Consider the following 19,837-nt stretch of genomic DNA (forward strand, 5'->3'; position numbering starts at 1 on the left):
TTAAAATCTTTTACATTTATAATATATTTTCTTTAAATATTAGAATATACACTTCCATATATAAATACAATCATAATTAAATGTCTATTAATTACTAACATAATTATCAAATTTTAGATTTATGACTTAATTTAGAGAAAAGTTTGGCAAGTAGTAAATGGTGGAGTAAAAGTGATGAGTTCATAACTCCACCACTCACAACTCACCATGTCAATAAGTTGTGGTAAAAGTTATGATCATAATATTATATACTATGATTTTATAGGATCATGGGTCTACAAATCATGAAAATAATAGAAAGTATTAATTCTTTACCATATATATATATATATAAAGTATTTATTTATTTTATTTTCCAATTTATAAAGTGAAAATTGAAAATTATAGATCTTATAGTAAACGGAGTATCGGAAAAGTGTTGTAGGGTTTCCTACTTATTGTCGGAGAGAGTGTTTCTACCTTGTACGTTCGGTTATAAGGAAGACTTCTTTTAATTCCAACAACAATTCGGTTTAATTAGAGAGTTTTAGCCCTTTTGGACATAGTTATGCTTATGCTTTCATATTCCAACAAAGTGATGTAAGTTTTAGAGTTACAAGACTTTCTCCAAGTCCAAGGTAAGTTTAATGTGTTCAAAGTATTTCCAGGCATTATGAGTACTGCGTGATTTGTGACTCTTTTTTTGTGTGTAGCTAAAGGGTTTAGAGTGAAAATAGCTTTCTTTTATTCGAATATAAAGCATAACAATTAGTGAGAATGTTTCAGGGTTTTATGACGAAATATTACGTTTTTGATGCAGTTTGGTTCTGAGGAATCAAATAAGCATTTTTAAAAGCCTCTTTACATTCAAGCGGAGAAAGCTGTGTTTCAAAAGATCAATTTACAAAGGTTGTCTGTTTTCTCCCAAACAGTACTTGGATGACAAAAAAGCCGGCCTTGGACGGCCATGCTATTACTCACTACTCTCTCTCTCTCTCTCTCTCTTCTGTCACCTCTATATGTCCTCTATTTCTTTTTTTCATTGTTCTTTTTCATGATGATGCTATGTTAATCACTATTATACTATGTTAAATGTCAGGAACCCAGTTTGACCCATCAAGGCATGGGTGGTGCTCAGGCCAAGCCTTCAAATAATAGTTCACACTCTAGAGGCTTAGACAAGTTGAAACTACAAAACGGGTACGTTGGAAAAGGAGGGAATATGCATAGGGAGTCTGGTAGGAAGTATAACAGTGGGAATGTTTCACAGAAACAGGTTCCGTTTATGCCGATTGAAACGGTTGGGTTGGTTGATGGGTTGCCCAAATGGCTCACTGATAATGTCCCAAGAAATGTTTTGTCTACGTTGGTTGTAAAGAGTGCTGACTCCTATGATAAGCTCTTTAAGGTATATATATCTAATGTTAAGTTTTACTTGTATTGTTTCAAATGTATTTCAGTATTTGCATGGTTGGACACTAAAGACTTAGTGATTACTGGAATATATATAATTTGATAGTTACAACAATGAGGGGGGGGGTTTCGATTCTTAGCTCTCTTAATAAAGGATGTTAGGCTTTGCTATTGAGTTACAAGATTTTTGATAGTGATTGTTAGTATATATACATGTTAATATCCACTTTCTTTGGTATGAATCATAAATAATATGGTTTGTCTGCAGTTTTTTTGACAGTCTAAGGTTGTTTGATAGAAGAAAGATTGGAAAGAAAAAGAAAAAAAACTACAATTTTTTATTTTTCACCTTTTTCTTATTTTGTTTATACAATATGAAAACTCAAAACTAATTAAAATTTATGATCCTAAACTTGAATTCTTTTTCTTTTCCCCTAAATTCTTGGCAACCACAGCTATATTGGTGGATCGAATTGGTATAAATGTTTGGTCATATTACAGGTGGGCCAGGGAACTTACAGCAATGTGTACAAAGCTAGAGATAGAGACACCAACAAAATTGTTGCTCTGAAAAAGGTCCGTTTTGACATATCACAACCTGATAGTGTTAAGTTTATGGCACGAGAAATGATTTTCTTACACAAGTTGGATCATCCCAACATTATAAAACTACAAGGATTGGCTACATCAAGAATGCATTACAGTCTGTATCTAGTTTTTGATTTCATGGAGACAGACTTGGCAACAATATCTTTCGTCGTGAAGAGAGGCTTACTGAATCACAGGTCACAATTTATACTTTCTTACTACAGATTTTTTTTTTTTGAATTTGGATTTTTCTAGTTCATCTGTTGCTAATTTGAATAAATTATGCAGGTCAAATGCTATATGCATCAACTGCTCTCAGGTTTGAAGTACTGCCATGATTCAGGAATTATACATCGAGATATAAAAGCAGCGAACATATTGATTGATAAAAATTGGGTGCTAAAGATTGCAGATTTTGGGCTTGCGAATAATTATAGAACCAATAAACCTCTCACAAATCGAGTTGTGACACTTTGGTACAGAGCCCCGGAGCTATTATTAGGAGCTATTCATTATAAAGATGGTATTGATCTTTGGAGTGCTGGATGCCTCTTGGCAGAAATGTTAGCAGGGACAGCTATTATGCCTGGAAAAACAGAGGTAACAAACACTGTCCAATCAATTGTTGTATCCAAAATGTCACTTTCATCAATTATTTACCATTGCTAGCTAGTTTTTCTAGTCAAAAAGTTTTTTTCTACCCTTCAGGTTGAGCAAATTGACATGATTTTCAGACTATGTGGCACACCATCTGAGGAATACTGGGAAAAGTTGGACCTGCATAAAAAATTCAAACTTCCCAAATACAAACGTAGTCTTGAAAATGCTTTCAGGAATTTCCCTGAATCTTCTTTGGGTCTGTTAAGAACTCTTCTTGCTTTGGACCCTGCACATCGTGGCTCTGCTTCTTCAGCTCTCCAAGATGAAGTGAGTACTAATTGGAAGAACTATCTGTGCAAAGCTTTTTTTTTAATAAAAATAAAAATAAAAGGAAAAAGAAAACTGCAGTTGGACCTTTCCAAATTTCTTTTTGATTTTTATTATTGACCATTTCTGTCTAAATGTAATGATTAACATGCTTGCCATTTTAGTTCTTTGATATGAACGGCTTTATAGACATCAAATCCAAATAGTGCTTCTTAATTTAAAACTTTTTTTTTTCTTAGAATTTTGCTTAATAGTGTACTTAATTCCCCACCACTGACAAGCATCTGGAGTTACAAATTGATAGTAATTATTCAATTAAATTCCAGCATTACGAGTGTAATGCACTATTTCATAATCTAATCTAGTTGCATGACAAATTTTTTCTTTGATTATGTGCCATAGTTCTATATAATATGAAACTATCTTGTAAGGTTGGACTTGATCATCAAAACTTTGCTTTAATTTTTCACATTGTGATTCCTTTGCTTGATGGGATTGTTCTATAATTTATTTTGGCACCTATACCAATTTCAATTCCAAAAATCCATATGATGTATTGAATTGCAGTGTTGAATTATTTCACAAGGAATAAGTACTATATGCAGTGCTCATTTCTTAAGATGTAATGCTTTGAAAATCGATTCTGACTGGAAATAATTCTTCTTGCAGTTCTTTTACGCAAGTCCATTGGCTTGCGCCCATTCAGAGTTACCTGTAGTGTATAGCAAAAATGATGAAGTAGTGGAGGCCAAAGAAGAAAGAAGGTAAGTCGCTTTCCTGAACGGTAATAAATGTTTCTAACAGCATAGTATTAGTAGCATGTTCATTGGTCTATGTATGTGATCTGTGAAAAAGCTAAATGCATTAAGCTGAGTTAACAAACATGTCACTATTTTTCAAAATGAACTTTTATGTATGTGCATAAACAGTGAGATTACATGCGAATAGATGTTTATGCTACTTCACGTTGTAATAATTGCAGCTTATGAATCAATAGTTGCAATTTTTTTTTTTTTTTTTTTTTTTTTTTTTTTTTTTTTTTATATATATAAAAAAATCCTGCGGTAGATCTGTATTCTGAGGCTTCTAATTATTTTTCTTATTTTTACAGCTACAGGAAATCTAGAATGAAACAACGGTCTAGGACACATCGTGAGCGAGGGGAAAATGATCTAGACACTAAAATTCCTAAAGAAGATTCTGAATTTTCTACCAAGGTAAAAAGAGAAGACTTGAAATCCAACTTGTATGTTGAAGTTATTGTTCTATCACAATGCTCTTCATCCTTATTGTTGTGTTGACATGCTGCAACTACAATACATTGAAGTTAACGTGAAAATTTATTGTTTCAGGAGGCGGAGAAGAGTGCAGAGGCAACTGTAGAAAAGCAAGAGCCTGGTCGTACATTCAGTAGTAGCTCCTCTGTTGAAAAGCCGAACAGTCGAACAGAAAGCCCACCCTTGAGCACAAGTAGTAACTCCTCTAGTGCAAAGCCCTCTAGCCAAACAGAGAGCTCCACTTTCTTGCTCAGCCAAGATTTCACTTCTACTAATCAAAGGATGTCACTAAGGACACCGGATCATCCTAATGCAGCGAAGAACATCAAGAACATGATTCCAATACCCATCTCCAGAACATGCAGTACTGCCAAATATGACAATGATAATAATGACATGTACAAATTAAAATCTGTCCATAGGTCTGCATCCACAAGGGAATTTAGAAGAACAAGTCGGTTTGAGGTACATGCAGTTGGTGTCTAAGACACATGAAGAGATTATTGCATATATCAGAGTCACAGAGATAATTCTTCTTCTTTTAAGTTCTAATCAATTGTATCTTTTAACTTTTCCTAACTATATATATATATATATATATATATATTCTCCTATATATTATGGACCAAAACGAATAACCATATCTTGTCATCTCTAGTAGTATTATGCTATAATTAGTCGAGGAGAAAAAAATACTACTAAATAACAAGATAAGTTTCTCAAAAAAAAAAAAAAAAATATATATATATATATATATAAATAACAAGATACGATTTGATCATCCTTGTTATACAGCATTCCTATCAGGTGTACTATGCCAAATGCCATTTTACAACATCAAAATCTACTTTATCAATTTTAACACATTATTTTATAATTGACCATTCATCGCATCTTCTATTTTTCAATCCTATACATTAAAATAATATATATAAATATTAAAATAACATTAAAAAAAACCAATCATAAATGTATTCCCACTGTCACTCCCACCAATTCACTGCCACCCTCACCATAGCCCATCGTTGATACAAACCCACCACCACATCCCACCATGGTTACAAACCCATCACCACCAACCAAAATCAACCAACCAACATCAACCATCCACTATTATAAACATTGCCACAAGCACCAAGAGAAAGAGAGAGAGAGAAAGAGAGATCGGCAAGGTGGAGAGAGGAGACGCCAGCAGTGTGATTGGCGATACAACTCAGGCGGCGAGATTAGCTTCAGGCGGGAGACATCGGCAGCAAGATTGGCTTTTGAGGATGAGGGAGGAAGAGAATGAGAGTGAAGAGGAAGCTGTGGAGGATGACTAAGGCTCTGGCAAGATCGGCGGCGAGATTAGCGGCTTCGGCGAGATCGATGGCTTCGGTGAGAGAGAAGAAATGGCAGGCAGAGAGAAAAGAACTAAGATAGGAGAAAAGATGAGATAAAAAAGAGAGGGAGAGAGAGTCCGAGTGAATATATGAGAGAGAAAGGACTGTGAATAAACAAATAATTATTTTTTTTTGCAACATGCTACAGTGCGGTTTCATTTATGAAACCGCATTGTAGCCTGTTGCAAAAAATTTTGAGATTTGGAACATCTCATAAAACTTGAATATCGTTGTTTGGTGTGTCAAATGCCAAATATTTGACATTTGACACACCTGATGGTAATGCTCAAGATACAATTGATATGCTATATATAGTTTGTCAATTGATATAGAGATTGTCATTTGATCTAGAGATTGTCATATGATATACTATAGTTTTTCATATGATGCTATACAAGATCGGTTTGTTTTGCTGAATTTATACAAGGTCTTCTTGTTATTAATTATAGAATATTGGAATGTATACATCTTCGATTTTTTTTTTTTTTTTTTTTTTGGGATATGTTGTCGTTTAGAGCAAGCCAGCCAATTGGAAGTATGTGAAGAAAAAGACGAATCGAGCTGAGAAAATTCATCAGATCGATATTAGACTTAATTCTTTTTTTTTTTTTTCTTGTGGGGGTGGGTGAGAATCGATTTATTCATATTTTGAATTGGTTAAGTTAAACATCTTGAAATTTTATTCATGCATCTTTGCTTAGAGCATTCATATTTGGAATGCTAAATCCCATATGTAAGCATATTTTAGCATTAAAGCCAAATTTGTCTCAACATCCGGAAGGCTAAACATAAAAATTTGTAAATTTTTTGGCATAGTGTTACAGTACCTTTTCTCTCTTTCTCCCTCTTCTCTACAATCAATGGAGCTCCACTGTGATCATCAACCTATGGGTAAGCACCAATGGAGCTCCACAGATCATCCACCTTGATCGTCACCAGAGCTCCACTGTGATCACTAACAATAGATCGAATTGGAGGGGAGGTGGAGAAGCACCAAGCCACAAACGGAGAGAGAGATGAGAGAGGGAGACTGAGAGTGAAAACGGTATGGGTAAAATTTTGAATTTGTGATCTGTGTATTCAGATTTGTAGCGATGGGTTTTGCAGCGATGTTGGCGGCGTGTTTTGTAGTGATGGGTTGCTCAAGATTGCTGCCGATGATGGGTTTTGTGTGTGTTTTGCAGTGAGGCATGGATTGATGAGTTTTGTGTGTATTTTGCAGTGAGGCATGTATCAGTGAGTTTGTATTTGATGGGTTTGTATCTGTAGGTCTTTTTTTTTTTTTTTTGGTAAGTCCAGCAGTGGTGGCTTTGGGTTTGGTCGTGGGTATGGGTATGGCCGTGGCTTTTTTTTTTTTTTTTTTTTTCTTGGTGGTGGTGTGTTTGTGATTGATGTGGTGGTGGTGGTGGGTGGATGAGAAAGAGAGAAAAATAGAGAGATGGAGAATAGAGATGAAGAGAGAAGAGAGATAGATTTTTTTATATTATTTTATTATGTAATTTATATTATTTTAATATATTGTAGGTAAAAATAAAAGTTGGGATGTTGGGAGTGTTGCAAAATGGTATGGTATAAATAATAAAGTAGATTTTGAGATGATAAAATAGAATAATTTGAAGATTCTAGATGCGAATGCTCTTAACGAGCGAGTGAATAGTTGTGCTTTAGCTCATGCTGGCCCACTGATGCCAGCCTAGCTAGTACCTCTATCAAGCCCAAAAAGAACTAGTTTTTTGGGCTTAATTTGGATAGGTCAAAAAAAAAAAAAAAAAAAACTTTTCTTCTTCGTTTCCTCATTATCTATATAAAATCAGTAGTGTATCCAAAAGCCTGCGGGAAGAAGAGCCCAACTTATACATAATAATGTTCTCAAACCAAAGCCTGCCATTTGCCATGTCAGGCACACACTAGGCCAGGCTCAGAGAAGTGGCCCCAATGTATCGCATCAAGACCACAACAGCGAGGCATCAGTGCCTCCCTCCATCTGCAGTGAGGGCCTCGATGACAGGGGGGACCCTGAATGATTATCTGAACCCCCATACCTCATCAATGAAGATGATAGCTTGGAACTGCCAGGGTGCAGGTAGCGTGACTTTTCGTAATCATGCCTATGAACTCCATCGTAGGTATCACCCAAACATTCTGATCATTATCGAGCTTTGCATTGCAGAAGAGAGGGCTCAAGCGGTTATCAACACTCTTCCATACGATCACTCTCGACGTGTGGACCCCACTGGCTTCTCTGGAGGTATTTGGCTGCTATGGAATGAAAGCCCCCCCTTCAAAGTGGAAATCCTAACTCACAGTGAATATAGTATCCACGCTTTTTGGTTAAGGTACAATCTCCCTCTCTTTCTTTTTTACTTACTACCGTTTATGCCTCGCCAAATTTTAATAAGCGTAAACATTTTTAGGACTATTTACAAAATCTTGCTACTGCCATCTCTTTACCTTAGGTTCTTTTGGGAGACTTTAATGACATGCTTTCAGATGATGAAAAATTAGGAGGGCTACCTTTAAATCGAACTCGTATATCTACGTTTCGGGCTTGCATGGATAATTGTGGTATGATGGACCTTGGATTCCAGGGTCCTCAATTCACGTGGACAAATAAAAGCCCAAATTGGCAACACAATATTATAGAACGATTAGATAGAGGCCTAGGAAACGTAGAATGGAAACTTATTTTTCCTGCTGCTGAAATCTCTCATCTCCCTTGAATGAAATCTAACCACTGCCCCATTTTGCTTAACACTGACCCCTTAGAGCGGAAAACTCCCAAGCCGTTTCGGTTTGAGCAAATGTGGCTTACTGATTCTACCTTCCCTACTTTGGTAAGCGATAGCTAGAAATCATCTGAACTGATTCCATCCACATCCTCCTCCTTGTCTCGTTTCCCGTGGCGGCTAGAATTTTTAACGGAAAATATTTGTGCCTGGAACAAACATCATTTTGGGAATTTATTCCAGCACAAAAATCGTATTTTAGCTCATATTTGAGGACTCCAAGTGGCGTTAGCTAGGAAACCATCGGCCTTTTTATACTCGCTTGAACAACAGCTTGCACAAGAATATAATACAGTCCTCCACCAAGAATATTTATATCGGCAACTCAAATCTAGAATCATGTGGTTAAATTATGGGGACGCTAACACTCAGTATTTCCACCTTAAAACCATTCAAAGACGAAGCCAATCGCGGGTTGGCACGTTCAAAGACGACACGGGATTATGGCTTACTGGAGAGCCTTATATCAATTAGGCCTTTAGTAGGTTGTTTCAGGTGAGGTCTCCTCATCTGCGTCCTTCATCCAGAACTACGGTGTAGTGTTGTCCAAATAGTCCTTTCTTTGAAAATGCCCAGTCTCTAACCAGTATCCCCCAACCTGATGAAATTTATAAGACCCTTAGGGATCTCCCTCCTTTGAAGGCTCCAGGGCTGGATGGCTATCATGCTCTTTTCTTCCAATCAAATTGGCCCAGTTTGGGCCCGAGTATCATTCAGGAAGTTTTTGAGCAACTCATTATCCTGCCGCCCTGAGGTATCACAAATTTAGCTCTTATCCCCAAGGTAGCACATCCAAAAATGATCATGCAGTTTCGCCCAATTAGCCTTTGTAATACCCTCTATAAGTTGCTATCTCGATTGATTGTGCAACGGCTCAAACCTTATATTGCTGAGGTTATCAATCCTTGCCAAGCTGGGTTTGTGCCAGGGCGTCGAACGAGTGACAACATTATCATTATTTAGGAAGTCATTCAGACATTAAAATCTCGACGGGGTCGCAATGGATACGTGGCCCTGAAGCTGGACCTTGAAAAAGCTTATGATCGGCTAGATTGGGTTTTCCTTAAGGAAACACTAGAATTTTTTCAAATGCCACCAAGCCTCATTACACTCATTATGAATATGCTCTCATCCACTAGATTTCATATTTTATGGAATGGGACCCCTTTCCCGGAGGTTGTGCCCAGTCAGGGACTTAGACAGGGCAATCCTCTATCGCCATATCTGTTTATTCTTTGTTTGGAGTGGTTGTCGATCCAATTGGAAGAGGCTGTACGAGATAAACTTATCCACCCTATCAAGTTTAGGGAGAGGGTCCACCTTTCACACCTCTTTTTCGCTGATGATATTTTTCTCTTCACTAACGCCAAGCCTAGGAATTGTAGGAATTTACGCAACATTCTATATACTTTTTGCGACTCTTCGGGCCAGCTTATAAGTGTCCCCAAATCGAAATTATGGTTTTCTCCTTGTATTCCTCGGAGTGTGAAAAAACAAGTGGCTGGAATCTTTGGCATTCCCACCACAGACCGCATTGGTACTTATCTGGGGACGCCCATCTTCACCACCCGCCGTACCGCTCACTCCTATCAATATTTAGTGGACAAAATATGCCTGCGTATCGAAGGATGGTAAACCAAATACTTATCCATTGCTGGCCGGGCCACCCTCATCAAAGCATCTGTGGCCTCCATTCCCATATACGCCATGCAAACCATGCTCCTCCCCCAAAAGATTAGTCAACAAATTGACAAAATGAGCTGTCATTTCCTTTAAGGAGATACTGAACATCATCGCGGTTGTCACATGGTTAGCTGGGACACTATCACTTTATCCAAAGAGGCAGGAGGTCTGGGGATCCCCTCACCACCTGTCATAGAAACTGTGCAATTCTCATGAACCAGGCTTGGCGCCTTTACACCAATCCCAACACGCTCTGGGCGTAGGTGCTAAAGGCTAAATACTTCCCACAAGCAACCGTGTTCACTAGTCCGCGCAGTGCAAGAGGGTCCCATGTCTGGACTTCTTTCCTGCTAAGAGCCAATTTGCTACTCCAGGGCATGCGCTGGATAGTTGGAGATGGGCAAACTATTCGTATTTGGAAGGACCCTTGGCTTCCACAAGGTTCCCTGCGCAATTATATCGAGGGACCCCTCCTTCCCCATGACAAAGACTGTAGGGTTAGTTTGCTACGTCCTACTCACTTGTGGTCATTCGACTCTCTCAATTTACCTATTCCCTACCAACTTCAAAGCCTTATTCAAGGTATTCCCGTCACGCGTTTTACTAGATTGGATGACGCTTTCCTGTGGCCCCACAACAAGGGTACTTGCTCCGTTAAATCCGCCTCTAAGTTTCTTTGGCAACAACAACATGTTCCCTGGGACAAATCACTTTGGAACTGGATTTGGTCATTACCATGCCCCAAAAAAATTCAACTCTTCTTCTGGAAAGCTATGTGCAACTGGTTACACCCAAACCAAGCAATTCCTAACTTTTGGGCGTAACCATTGGGATGCTCACTGTCCTCGTTGTCATAACCTGGAAACGACCATCCACATTCTTCAGGATTGCCCCTGGGCAAAAGAGGTATGGAGTCAATCTCCGGGTATTTTGCCCCTATCCTTTTTTCACATGCCGTTGCAGGATTGGCTGAGGTGCAATGCAACAGCTGACATGGATATCCTGCCACATCACCTCCCTTGGAGGGTTTATTTTCCTTTTATGTGTTGGAAACTATGGTTAGCTCGAAATGAAAGGATTTTTAAGAATGAGTCTCGCTCCCAACATAGTCTCATCTATGCTACTGTGCAAGCTACTACGAAATAGTATTTCCTAGCTGGCACTGTTAGACGGACCCAAGTTAGATTCCTGCAGATTATCTGATGGCACGCTTCCCCAACTCCTTACATTACATTAAACACTGATGACAGTGCGCTAAGTAATCCAGGGATTGCAGGAGCAAGGGGGATCTTGAGAGATCATTTAGGATGTTGGATAGCCGGTTTCTCTCTTCATTTGGGTATCACAACAAATAATATGGCCGAATTGGCCGTTGTCCGACAGGGATTGGAGATGGCATGGCAACTGGAATTTAAGTTTATCCGGCTTGAAACTGACTCTAAAGTGGTACTAACTTGGTTGACAAATACAACTGTGAACTACCCTACTAATATGATGCCTTTAATTTGTGATTGCAGGAGCCTTATGGACCGAGACTGGGTGGTGCAGGTGCATCACATTTACCATGAAGCAAATGCCTGTGCGGACACTCTGGCGAAGCGGGGAACTCACCAGCAGAACCTTTTGTCTGTGTATAATGGCTGTCCTAGTTTTGTTTATATGTACTATGTAAAGGATCTGGCTGGACTTGGGAGTACTTGACTATGTGCCCAAGGACCTGCTGTTGGTGATATATAAACTCTTTTATTAGCTAAATAAAACCCCCCGTTTCCACCAAAAAAAAAAAATAGTAATAATTTTATAATTTAAAAAATAGAAAAGTGCATCCAAACGCACTTGATTTATTGAGGAAAAATTAACACCGCACAAGACAAGAGAGAATTTACAGAAACGAGTTTTACAGAAACATACTCTTGATACTCAGGTCAGGCCTCATTTGTTATCTATTTGGAGAAATGGATTCGGACCATTTTCAGATAGCTCTTTTAAGTTTTTGAACCCTACACTACACTAGCTCCTCCAATATAAATGTTCCTTCGAAAATTAGACATTTGTGTGGCCTCTTCCTCTCAAATTTTTTTTGGTTAAAATACTGTCTCCTTCCAAGTTCCAAAACAATAATCTCTCCACTGGGATCTAAAATTACCCTCGCTATCAAACATAACCAACTGTTCTACTTCTACTACTTATTTATATATTTTAGGATCCAACTCACAATTGAAATTTATACAGAAGAACAAAAACATACTTACTAAAAAAAAAAAAAACCATTTTGCACTTGTGTTTCTCTTTCACAATTTTTTAAAGGTAACACATTTTCCATTTATATTTTTAATTTATAAATAAATAAATTTATTCTAATTATTAAAATTTAAAAAAAAAAAAAAAAGAAGAAGGAAAAAGTGGTACACAAAATGGGTGGTACTGTAATTGCAAGAAAACTATCTCATTTTTTTTTTTAAAAAAAAAAAAAAAATTTAAAATCACTACCACAACACCCTTTTTTAGGGCTTTCCTTTATACACATATTTGTAATAAATGGAAACGAAAGTTTGGGACGTAGGGTAGAAATAAGAATGATTAAGCATTGCACAAATTCTTAAAAGAAATCAAAGAACATATAAAAGTTCTTGAAAATTTTTTGGTACATAGTCAAATATTATTTTAATGCTTGTATATTGATTTATTTTCTCACTTTTCTCAATTTACTTATAATTACTCAAATTATATGTTTAAATTTCTTAGCTTAGAATTAGTCTTTTAAGTTATTGTATTAGTTAATAAATATGAATTAATTATTTTTCTTAATTTCTCTTAAATGATACAAGTCATGAAATAATAAATTACAATTTTTTTTTTGAATACAAGATAGAATTTCTACCCTAACCTAATCTAAGTGTATATGTGTGTGAAGCTTCCTCCTAGAGATTTGAACCCCGACCATTGCCTCTCACACCCCACAAGCATTTATACTTGTGGAGTGACCATCGCATCAAGAGTGCGTGATGGTATAAATTATAGTTTCTATTTATGTTATATTATGTGTGATAATTAATTTTTTAAATTATTTACATTTATTAGCATTTTAGAAACATCTAAACTAAAATCCGGATTTTTCCAATTATCGTGGTTTGAATTAAATGGAACAAATTACATCCAAAATGATGGAAAATGAAAAAATAAAATAAAAAGGCCAAGATGCAATAATATCTACGCATTGAATCAGTTGCCAAAACATTCCATGTGGTTTCAATTCTTCCCTGTTACTCATTGAGGTTTTCATATCTGCCAAATTGATCTATAGGACTAACTTTTGTTAACTTTTATGGGAGAAAAAAAAAATCATGTGATTATTACATGACCACTTTAAAAAAACTCTCCAACTAATTCATGCCACTAATCATGTGATTTTTTTGTCCATAAAAGGTTCCAAAGGTCAATCTAGAGGATATAGAATCCAAAGAGTTATAAGAAAGAATTGAAATTCCGATAAATGTTTTTACAACTGCCCCAAACCTTAGAGGGTGAACAGTTATGCCTAATAAAAATTGCCCATTCCTCACAAGACCCTTGTAGCCAAGTTTACTACCACCCAAAACTCTAATTCAATTCTTCAAATAAAGTACAAATTCTAGCATGCTGATAACAAATAGCTTCAAAATTTTTAAAGATCAAGTTAAAATACTCACCGATAGAGGTTTGACTAGAGAAATGTGCATAAAATTGAAGTGGGTGTGGTTTAGATTTAGGTGCATCGTTTTCTAAATATTATTATTATTGCCATTGGCCTTCCCTGGGAAGTGGGAAATGAAAGAATCAATAACATGATTGGGAAATTGCAAAGGAAAAACATGAAGGCACAAGGGAAGGCCTGGTTAAAAATTTCGGCTTCTTTCCCTCATTTGTTATCTATACAATTTTGATGAAATTGTGAGAAAATAAAAGAAAATGCAAACTTATCTACCCTTCCAAGCAAGTTCTAATGCATGAACCTTAATCACACTTTCCCAGGACTTAGCTTTTGGTATGTGATTGTGATGATGAGCATGTGCTTTTTAAGGTGTGATGGACGGGTGACCAAGGCTTGTCTTGTCATGAAAGACTTTCCCCCTCGACATCAAGCACTCTCTCTTAGATTTGAGAGTCACCAAATAGCCTATGGCCAACCGCCTGGCCCAATAGCCCAATAACCCACCAGATAATGGGTGGGCTAACAGTGTTGGGATTAAATTGTCTTTAGGGACCAAATTGTTCAATTTTGAAATGTTTCGAACCTGGTTGACATTAGCCCAAATCTCAGAGTATATTATTCGAATTTACCCTCAATGATATAAAAGGAGAAGGTTTCACTACACAACAAACAAACATTCATGTGCTTTTCAAAAATAAATAAAAATAAAAACTAACATTCATGCACACTATTTAATGGCATAAGGAAATAAGAGTGTCATGGAAATGAAGTATATATCTTATATTTAAAAAGATGATGGAAACAATCTTAATATATATCCTTGTAGGGGCCTTTTTTTCTGTATATGGTATATTGGGCTGCCTCCTACGGTAATGGGCTGGGCTGCCTTCTGCGGTGAAGGGCCCTAGTGTTTCTGAGTAAGGGAGCTGGGGCCGTTCCAATTGTAACTCAACTTGGGCCGGTTTGTGCACAAACTTATGCCTTGTCTGCCAGGAGCAAATTTACGGCAAGCAGAACTGTTGCAGACGAGTTACGGCTGACAGATATAATAATAACTAAAATAGAGTACTTTGACTTATTTAAATAAACGGCTATGTATTCCCTGCTAATAAAGCATGATTACAATCATAATGATATCAATCACAGAGAAAAAATGAAGAAAATAATACTGGCTAATTTAAATGGGCATAAACTAAGTTTTAAGCTTAGTCTGCCGCAGCAAAGCCAAAGAGGAGAGAACGCCTCTTCTCAATGCAAATAATCCCCCAGGAAAAAGATCCTGCCGTAGGGATTAATGGCTTTGAGGGAGTCGGACCTGAATGCTTATTGCCCAAAAAGAAAGAGTCCTTGTTTGCGTTTTGGAAGAAGGTAAGATTTGAAGAGGGAGAGAGGGAAACCGATCTATTGGTGCATGCCCATTGAACTAACTCTCCTTTTTCTTAGTTTTCCTTTCCTTTCTTCTTTGTTTTCTTTCTTATCTTTTTTTCTTTTCTTCTTGCTCTATTTTTTCTTTTCACTCCCGAAAATATACTCTGTTTTTCGATCCCCCTTACAGGGCACGGCAAAAGCCTTTTTATAGCGCTTGCCGTGGCTAGTGCTTTACTGTTTTGCCCCTTAACCGCCTTTGTCTGGTTTGGGTGTACTTGCCGACCACCAGGACTGTGCGACATCCACCCTCGCCAGACAGAGGCAGGTTTGTTTTGTTCCTCTGTATACCGTAACATTTCTTCCTACCACGGTATTAATGCTTTCTCTCTCTACTCTCAGAGCATGCACCCAACGGTTCCCCCTCAAACTTGCCTCTTTTGGATGGTCTATCATCCCAACAGGACGTACCTCCCAAAAGAGGCTTGGGTAGGAGCTGCAAATAGATCTTTTCCCTTCTCCCCACCACCAAACCATACCCCCTTTACCTCTTACCTCTGGCCCATGGCCCCACCATGTCCTATATTGGCTGGGTACAGGCTGGTGGTGCCTGGGCCATGGGCGTACTTCCCTTTCAAATTTGTCCAAGAGTCTGCCTGCTGCTCATACGTCTGCTGCGACCTGGAGACTCTCCGTCTGCGTTTCCTGGCCTTTCATGTGAGCTTTCCTTTGGTTTTTCACTCCATTTAAGAGCTAGGCTTCGTATGATGATAGGCCTTACATTTCTTTGGCCCACTTTTGATTTTCTTTATTGCCTGCCACGTTGAATTGTTATTCCTGCCGTAATAACTTAATTCTGCTGGACCTTTTCTTGGGCCAACCGTTTATCCCTTTTCTCAGTGGCTTGTCATGGGCACTGTTTTGCTTTTACTCATGGGCTCCTATGTCCCTTTGGGCATCCATGGCCCGATTGCTTTCTTTGGGCTTCCTCGGCCCGTTTGCTAATTCGACACTCCCATGGGCTTTTTACTAACTTCATTGGGCTTCCTCGGCCTAATAACCTTATCCTTATCTTTGAGGTTTATGGGCCTGCCATAAACCCCTTACTCTCTTAGTTTGCATTGTCTTGGGCCTGCGGCGGCCTTTTCTCACTTTTTTACCTCATTCTCTGCCCATGGGATGCTATTTCTTTCTTTCCTGGCTTCTTTGAGCCCGCTTGCCTCTTCAAGACCCATTTATTTATTTGTTGGGCCTGTGATCCATTATTCCTGCCGCTTGGGCCTAATGGGTTTTTTGCTATTTACCTTGTCAATTCTTTGTAGCCCTCATTATTGGGCTTTTCTATCTGCCTGGGCTTCCACAAATGGCCCTCAACATTTAGCCCCTTGAACATATGAAACGTTCTTGCGATTTATATGTGAATGAAAAGGCGTTTCTACCCTTCTCTCATCTTTTTTCTTCTTCTCTTTTTTCGCGGGTCTTTTTTAAGCTGTGGACCCCTTCTTATACATACATATATTCTCCTTCCTGCCGCGAACAGGGTTGTCTTCCCATCTTGGCAGTTATTTTCAAAACAGAGCCGCCACTTCATTAATTCCATTCCCTTCTGATGGTTGACCCGTCACCTCCTTTTATGCTGATATTAATGACCTGAGTATTTAAGGAAGAATCCTTCTGCACTTTAATCACAAACTCTTTCTTTTCCCAAAACATACACTCTTCGTCTCTTACTCTCCTTCTTCCTTTCAAACACCCATACCCATTTTCTCCGACTAAGCCTCCTCACCATGTCGCCGGTGAAAAGTCAAGGCTCTTCCCGCCACAAAGGGAAGGCGGTTACTTCCGATTCTCCTGCCGTTCCTAAGGAAATGGAATGTTCCGATTCGGAGCTGTCCGCTGAGGAGGAGATGGTGCGCGACCCCGACAGTGAATGCGCTCCTTTAATCGACCCTTGGTATGAAATCAATCCTCACTTCCCAAAAATCCCTGGTGACTATGTACCGCCGCCGCTGGGTCGTGTATTGATTACCCTTGTCCGGCGAGACCCCGACGTTTCTTGGGCTCCTTTGGCATCTTCAATCCCCGATATGTCTATTCGCTAAGGTGTTTCGCTTCCTGTACCCCTTCATTTTGAATTTGGGTCCGGCACATCCTTGGGTTTGAAGGAATGGGTTGACATCGAGCTTTCCTACACGGGTTTTATGGGTTTGTTGTAGCGAGCCGGCGTTTTGAAGGCTATAGTCTCGTCTCGCTGCTTGTCGAATTTCCGAGACCTCTATAACCTCCGTCACTTGGTCCGGCGATGGTGCACCACCACCCACACCTTCTTTTTCTCGTGCGGCGAACTCACCGTGACTCTCGAAGATGTGGCTAACCAGTTGCTTTTACCCATTCTCGGCGATGCCGATCCTGCCGCCTTAGAGCTTTCTCCTAAGGAAGAGGCCATTGAGGTTGAACTGAGGAAAAGGATGACCGAAAATGCCAAGTTGTCCTACTGGGTGAGTTCTTCCTCTAAGTTTTCTACTGCTGCCCGTCGTGCGGCTTTTATTGCATTTTGGCTTTGCAAGTTTGTTTTTGGGTCCTACCCCCACTATGCCATAAAACCTTTGTACTTTCGTTTGGCTATCAAAATATCTGCTGGGGTGAGCCTGCCGCTGGCTCTTATGTTCCTGGGGCACTTGTATGTTCAATTAGATATCCTCCGTAATGATGAGAGTCAGGCTGGGTCCTGCCATATTGTCACTTCTTCCATTCATTGCACTATACTTCAGCAGTGGTTGTTTGAGCGTTGTGCTCAATACTTGACAAAATGCAGACCCGCTCGGTTTGCCAGAGAGAAGTACCAGAGTTGTCCGAAAGTGATTACCGATTTTTGTGGCAGGTTTGAATCTGATTTCCCACTTGCTTTTCGTTGGTCTGGTTTGAAGCCGATTGGCTGTTCTGTGGTTGAATCTTTTGATGAGGGTGTGGGTTTCTCTTGGAGAGCCTACAGAAATTTGGGTGTTGATTATACTTGTGCGGATTCTGTTATGGGTTTGTTTGTTGACATCGTTGGAACTACTACCCCATTGGTTAGCTTTGATGAAACTGGGATTACCTATCTTGCCGCTACCAATGCCGGATGACTGCCTTACCTAGCCGATGAAGGCATTAGATTTGTTCATTATCCTGCCAACCGGGTGAGAAGGCAGTTTGGACTGGATCAAGACATCCCCGATGACATTTCTCCCCTCATGGGAGCTCCTACTTCAGTCCGTCCTTTCCTGCGGCACATTGCCTTTGACTTTTGGAAGAAGCGTTTCAGTACCGTTACAGTCCCCGGTTCGCTAAGGGAGGGTGTCTACACTTTTCCCATGCACGGTTACTGGCATGCAGTGATGGATTCATTTGTGGCTGAGTTAGCGGGGAGTCGTGGCTTCTCCCTTATTCCTCCTGAAGGGCTAAGCATGGTTGTCTCGGTTAACCCTCGTCTGCTGCTTCCCTCTAAATCCGTTTTGGCGTATGCTAGAAAACAGAGCCGGTCAGTCATTTTTTAATGGGACGCAGAGAAGAAAGGATGGTTCTGGCACGCCGACGACTATCCCCTTGGTTGGGAGAAAAAAGTTAAGGTAATCAATCTCTCTGTACCGAGCAAGAAAGCGCCTGCCAAACCCAAGTTTTTCAACAAAACCAAGCCTGCCACACCACTGCCTCCTGCAGGTGCTCCGCTGGCTAGCAGGACTCATGGTAGCAAAAGGAAAACTACTCCTCACCCCGTATCTGCCACTGAACGGAGAGTAAGTTATTTCCCCTTTTTTTCCTTTTTCGACAAAATTTCTTAATTTTCTTGCGACTAACTCGCCAATTTCTTCTGCCTTTTTCCTTTTAGTCTAAGCATAAGGAAGACTCATCAGTTACCCGCCCCATTTTGCTTGATGAACCTGAGTCTGAGGTGAGTCATTTTTTCTCCACTTCTCTCTTCTTTCTTTCTCGCACGCCTCTGCCACGGGTCTTTTTTTTTTTTTTTTTTTTTTTTTTTTTTTTTTTTTTTCTTTTTACTTAACACAAAATTTTCTTTTTAGGAGGAGCTTGAGCCTCTATCCATATATCGCCCCACTGCCGAGGAGATTTCCGCCTCCATGGGTGTACCTATGGAAGGCTTTTTTGATGGGGCCGAGGCGGTATTAGCAATGCCTACTCCTCCTGCTGCACACAAGACTCCTGCCAAAACTCTCACCCTTTCTGCCGAGCCGATACCTAGAGAGGGTACTCATGTCGAAGGGGTTGGTGAGACTACACCCTTGCCTGCCGAGAGACCCACTCCTTCAGAGGGAGCCATTCCTCCTGCCGCTGTTCAAACCAAAACCACTTCTCCCATTCTGTCGCCAGTGATTTCGACTAGTGACCCTTTTGCAGCTATTTCCCAAGCTGCAAAGGGTAGCATTTCGCTTATTGTTACTCCTTCCTCCATTCCCGACTCTGCTACCCGTGATCCTGATCCGGACTTATCTTCAAAGGGATCCGATGACATTTTTGAGGATCCTGATGATGCGCTCGTGCTAAAAAAGAGAATTTCCGACTCTGATGAAGAGGGGAGTGCTTCGCCCGAGCCTGACTTCATGGGTATGTATCTTCCTTTCCCCTTATCTCCTTTCTGCATTTGCGTTTCATTTGCATACTTATCTCCCCACTTGCAGAAACTTCTGAGGGGCCAGAAATTGCAGCAAGCGTGGGAAAGACTGCTCCTGCCGCACCCATAGCGCCTAT

The 19,837-nt window shown here is 39.5% G+C and overlaps 1 pseudogene; it reads left to right on the forward strand.

Moving 5' to 3' along the window:
* The first annotated feature begins 1,102 nt into the window (after positions 1–1,102).
* Positions 1,103–4,670, forward strand: LOC126698604 (probable serine/threonine-protein kinase At1g54610; annotated as a pseudogene).
* Positions 4,671–19,837: the final 15,167 nt, after the last annotated feature.

This window comes from Quercus robur, chromosome 2 (genome assembly GCF_932294415.1).
Source record: "Quercus robur chromosome 2, dhQueRobu3.1, whole genome shotgun sequence".
In the NCBI taxonomy this organism is placed as follows: Eukaryota; Viridiplantae; Streptophyta; class Magnoliopsida; order Fagales; family Fagaceae; genus Quercus; species Quercus robur.